Source organism: Mastomys coucha, unplaced genomic scaffold (genome assembly GCF_008632895.1).
Source record: "Mastomys coucha isolate ucsf_1 unplaced genomic scaffold, UCSF_Mcou_1 pScaffold19, whole genome shotgun sequence".
In the NCBI taxonomy this organism is placed as follows: Eukaryota; Metazoa; Chordata; class Mammalia; order Rodentia; family Muridae; genus Mastomys; species Mastomys coucha.
The window spans coordinates 20,528,830-20,534,905 of NW_022196901.1; positions in this window are offsets into that span (position 1 = coordinate 20,528,830).

The following is a 6,076-nucleotide window of genomic DNA, read 5'->3' on the forward strand; positions in this document are numbered from 1 at the left end:
TATCTTAAAAAAAAAAAAAAAGAGTCCCTCTTGGCTCACAAAAACCTGACTTCTAGCACTTGAAATCAGATAGCCAGCATGTATTATTAAGCAGCTACTCAGTTTGCCAGGCTCTGGGGTGCACTGTTTGTCTTGTATGCATTTAAACCTTCACTTCAAGACATGGAAGCCTTTCATAATTTGAGAGCAACTCCTTTATTGTTCTGAGTCTCAAAGAATATTACCTAGAAGGTTCTGTGCTAAATTCAGGGATTTCTCTCAGCTGTCACTCAGTGCTAGAAAAGTACTTGCTGTGGTAGTTTGAATGAGAAATGTTCCCCACATACTTGAACTCACTATGGTCCCTGGTTGGCAGTCCCGTTTGAAGAGATTTCTGTGCTAGAGAAGTCCATCACTAGGGGCGGGGACATGTTTGAGAATTTGTAGTGTTCCCTCTCTTTCAGTTTAGATCCACCACTCCTCTGCATCCTCTTTGGAGTTGAAGATGTGATCTCTCTGCTTCCCACTTCTGCAATCTGCTGCCACGCCTTCCCTGCCATTATGGATTCCCACTCCCAGAACCAAAAGCTAAAATAAATGATTTATTCCAAAAGTTGCTTTTGGTCATGTTGTTTTGCCAGAGCAACAAAAGAGTAACTAATGTATCCGTTGTGTTTTTATTGTTGTCGTCAGAAGCACAAGGGCAATTAGCAGTTAAAAGAAAACAGGCAAGAAGTAAAACCCCTGCTGCTGAGTCTAGGGCAGCAAGGGAGTAGAGAAAGGGGAAGGCCTCGCCATTTAAACTGGCATGGAGGTCAGACACATGGTGGACAAGCAGCTGCATACCAGGGAGTGGAGCTATAGAGAGAAAGTAAGGAAGCATGGAATGTAGGGGTGTGTGTGTGTGTGTGTGTGTGTGTGTGTGTGTGTGTTAAGTAAAACATACTTGTAAAAGAGAGAGGGGGGAAAAAAGGAAAACTGCTTTTCTGAGCAAGTCGGGGCTGGCTTGGGACTCCCTGGGTAGAATATGAATGGCCAATGGAAGTGGATTGCCACCAGGGAGACTTTGGGGGTGGGTCTTTACAAGGTGATTGGCTTGTTGGGAGGGATCAGGGTGTCCCTGCTGGTTTGCATCCAGGGCCAAGGGGCAGGGTTGTTGTAAAGGGAGGTCATCTTGCTGTGAGTGAACTTTGTCTGTCAGGAGGCTGTCTGCTTGGCCTTCTGCTTTCCCACTATGCACTAAGTGCATTACACATCCTTGCCAAAGTGGCTGTCCTGTCTTGGGAGTCCAACATCTAGAGCCAGGAACTAAATGGGCTTTTTTGCTTTATGAATGATCTAGGATCTGGTATTGTTAAGGTCAGAGATCATGGTTTAGTTGCTTTGTGTTTGACGGTTCCCAGCTGGTGGTAGTGTTTGGTTAGAAGGTTTGGCTTTGCTGGAGGAAGTGGATCACTGGAGGTAGGCTTGACAGTTTCTAGCCTCACCCTACTTCCTGTTCACTCTCTGCTTTGTGCCTGAGATGTGTTCTTTCAGCTTCTGCTCCTTCCACCATGCCTGACACTTGCTGACATGCTTCCTCTCTGTGATGGACTCTCTTTTTTCTAAATAAATTTATTCCCTCACTTGTTACTTCCCAACAGCAGCTTCTCATCCCTCCTCTTCCTCTCCCCACTACCCCTTTATTCTTCCTTCTCAGTTTCCCTTTCTAAAAGAGCAGGTCCCCCAGGGATGTCAGCCAAACATGGCATAGCAAGGTGCAATAAGACTAGGCACCTCCACTCATACTAAGGCTGAGTGAGGCAACCCAGTGGGAGGAGAAGGATCCCAAAGCATTAGAAATAGCCCCTGCTTCCTCTGTAGGGAGTCCCACAGAAACACCAAGCTGCACACATCATATCACATATCATGTACACAGATGGCATTGGTCAGACCCATACAGGCTCCTTGACTGTCAATTCAGTCTCTGTGAGCTTCGATGAGTCCAGGTTTGTTGTTTCCATGGGTCTTCTGTGGTGTCCTTGATCTCTCTGCCTCCTACAGTCCTTCCTCCCCCCCCTTCCACAGGATTCATTAATGGTTGGCTGTGGGTCTCCAGTGTGATGGACTCTTATCCCTCTGGAACCATAAGCCAATATAAATTCTTCCTTTTATAAGTTGCTTTTGGAGGAATGTGGAAGACTTTGGAACTGTAGACTAGAAAAGTGGCTGAGTGGTGTGTTCTGGTAAGAGCCTGGACTGAGGAATGCTGATGGTAGAAGCCCAGCTTATGAGGGTTCAGAGGGGAACAAAGACTATATTAGCAATTGGGCTAGAGGCCATTTGTGTGATTTCAGCAAATAATCTGGCTTTGTTTTCATACCCCTGTGCCAAATGAATAGGTAAAATCTTTGCTTATGGCCTCCCTTGCTGTCCCACAGAACAATGGTTTCGCTCCCTCATATTACATCAGCAATTCTCCAGTCCTTCATGGCTAGAGAGAAAACAGCGAGTTATTGGAGATGTCTCCCCAGGGCCTTTGTTTGACTGGTGCCTTCCATTCACACCCTTGGGGGGCTCTCTAGGGAAACTCTTTAGCAATTCAGGCCTTTCATACAATTGGGGTTGAGTCCTGTTACTGAGCCTTGTAAGCCAAGCACTACAACCCTCCCTGCCCCTTTTCCTGAATCCCCTGCCAAACAGTGTCTGGCATGTAATAGATGTGCCTGGGAGATGCCCAGCAGGTGTAGGTGGTTGTCAAGTAAGCCTGGCAACCGAAGTTTGATCCCTGGAACCTACATAAAGAAAGAAGGAGAGAACGAACTCCATAAGGTTGTTCTTTTGACCTCCACAGGTGAGCAGCGGTGTGTGCAAGCCCCATCAGGCACACATACATAATAATGAATAAATTAAATATTGGTTGAATTCATATGTAGAGGCTCAGATTTTTCAGGACTCCTTTCCTTGTGGGTCCACTCACAGGTCGTCCACTCATCTTCTCAACCTTTGGGATACCTCAGTAGGAATTACCAGACACTCTGAGAAAACAGTAACCCTAAAGTTAGACCTTGCTTTTACACTTTCTACCCTAGACTTCAATGCTGCAATGCTGTGTGGAGATGCTTGTGCAGGCCAGAGGTAAACCACCAGGGTTCCTGGGTTGCTACACACCTTGTTGGGTTTTTAAAACAGGGTTTCTCACTTGGCCTGGAACTCTCCGCTTAGCCTGGGCTAGCTGGCCTGTGAGCCCTAGGGATGGCACTCCTGGCCCTTTACTCAGTATTACCATGCCTTTTGGTGGATTCTTGGGGTCAGTCCTCATGCTTGAATGACAGACACTTAACCCACTGAGCTACCTCCCAGCCTAGCTCTGTAAGTTTTTACCGTGTTATAATTCCCTCCAAAGACAATTTTCTTACATTTTATTGTTTTTCCGATTGTTCCTCCTTGCAGGGTTATTTTCCCACTTTCAGAAGGTGAGTGACTCAGGCCCTATTAAAATTTCATTCCAGTAAGATAAGCATGGTAAACAAGATGTAGGCTTTTAGGAAGAGTAATGCCACTTTCTGTTTATTTTTTATTTATTGGCAGAGATGTTGTTAAAGTACTTTCTAAATGACTGGGGAGCGAGGCAGATGGCCAGTGAGGATAAAGGGAAAGGATGGGCGAGCCAGGAGCTGCAGCTTTAACCCTGAACAATGAAGATGAAAGAGGCACTCTCCAGATGAGCTCAGAGACTCATCTGAGCTTTGGGGCAATCTCATTTTCAGCATTTATGTGTCCTTTGTTCCCTGAAGCAAAATTCTCTTTATGCAAAGAATAAAGTAATCAGGTACCTCATCAGGTGGGATGGAGCTAAGCTTTCACTTCTTCCAGGTCCTGAGGTTGCATGACCATATGTCACAGCAGGAATGCAGGCAGGACCAAGCTGGAAGTGCACACAAGACTGGTGATCCAGAAAAGGCCTACAGCAGTGGTTCTCAACCTGTGGGTAGGAACCTCCTTAGGGTGGGCAGACCCTTTTTCTGGCCTTGCCTAAAACCATCAGGAAACAGGTAATTACAGTTATGAAGTAGCACCACACGTGTGGAACTGACCACAGCATCACAGCATTAGGAAGGCTGAAAAGCACTGGGGGAGCTACACATTACACATTACACATTACACGTTACACATGTGGAACTGACCACAGCATCACAGCATTAGGAAGGCTGAAAAGCAATGGTGGGAGCTAATGAGCATAGTACAAAAAATGCATTTTAGTCAGGAACTCCATTATACCAAGGCTGTACCTGATAACCAGAATCCAGTGACATCACTCACTAAAGATAGCTACACACAGTCCCAGAAACCCCTGATGCCCACCAGACAGTATATAAACAGAGAACAAGAATAATGCTGTGTTCTGCACATCTGGAGAGACACTACCTTGATCTGTCCTGTGGCTGGAGAGTCTCCCCCAGGATTTTGATCCTCAATTCAGAGACTTCTGTTAGAGATTGGACCTGATCTTCATCTAAGATATGTCTCACGTGAGCAGCCTTGGGGAGATAGGATTAGGACCATAGTTCAGAATTTTGTGTGAGTGTGAACATTGTGTGATGACCCTCAGCATAGTTAACTATAACTTTCGTTATTTTATGTGCATCTATCTTCTTGCTCTCCACAGCTGGCAGAATTAAAGATACCTTCATCAACAACCAAATCTACAGCATCACAACAATGAATAAAGTAGCCACCAGACCAACAGCTACAATAAGTAAACCAAGAGTAAAGTATGGTATTGGTGACTTACACTACTACACCTTGGATGCATTCCTACCAGAATACCGAACCCATGAACACTCCATTCAAAACCTCACATAGGCCAGAACACATTCTATACTTGATATGCTCATTGTGAAGTTATTGGGAATATATCTTGTATACAAAATAGGGGACACAGCTTAGTAGCACTGTTGGGAAGGATGTAGAGAGGCTAATGTCCATTTTGCACCAGTTTTGAGAGTCATAGTCACCAGTGATCAAGAGGAAGCTAAAAACACCATTTCTAAAGAAAGCATTCCATTGAAATGGCATTTAGCACAGATTTGGAGAAATATCACAGCAGCATTAGCTGCTCCCACTGGAAAGAGCTATCTCCTAAATCATCCTTTTACCTGAGAGTAAAGGAGACAATAACATGGAAGATCCCATGTTTAACTGTGAAGTAGCAACAAACACAAAATTCCTCTCATCATTCTTTGCCCCATACATATGGCAGATGAACCCTGTGTTTGGCCACAAATACCATAAAACTCCTGGGACTGACAATGAAAATGTATACAACTATTCAGATTGGGACTAGAATGAGGAGCCCGGTTACCCGACTGAGGAGATATCAAAGTCAACCACAACAAACTCATGTGAATCCATGATTTGGCAAAACTCTGCTTTGATCCAGACACTGATAGGAAAACACCATGGGATCAGCATTTTCTCTCTTGGAATACAAACCCATTACCATAAGGATCCAAATGCCCACATTTGCTATTATAAACCATATGGATGCAAATGCCCATAGTTACTATTTGGATTATACCTACCACTGAATAGACCAAATGTGACTGTATTGTATGTAGCCAAATTTTCCAACCTACCCTACTATGGTAAGATGGATGGATGGATAAAATAACCACTTTCTATGGAAAGCAGAAAATGATTTCCACCTGGCTGAAAATTGCAGCAATGGAGACACAACATCACTGAATCCCATTGATCTTGACCCTTTTGTATCTTATGATACTGAAGCCCCACCACCTGAAGAGAACCCACGTAGACAGTTGGGCACTCTGTGCCTGCATGGTATTCTACAGAACTCAGACTTTACTGCAGCACAGCCAGCCATAGTTTATACAGACACAGCCTATAAACAACCACAAGTTTTAATACAAAGGCCTCAGCCTTCATAATAGAATCCCTGAGATGGGTACCAACTGATGCAAACTGGACTTATATATCAACTGATGTCATCTCTTGTATATAGGATGGTCTCTCAATTCAGTCACCCAATTCACACTGGACTTGTGAAATAAAATCTATTCAAATTGCCTCAAAGTCCATCAATGGTTCCAACTTC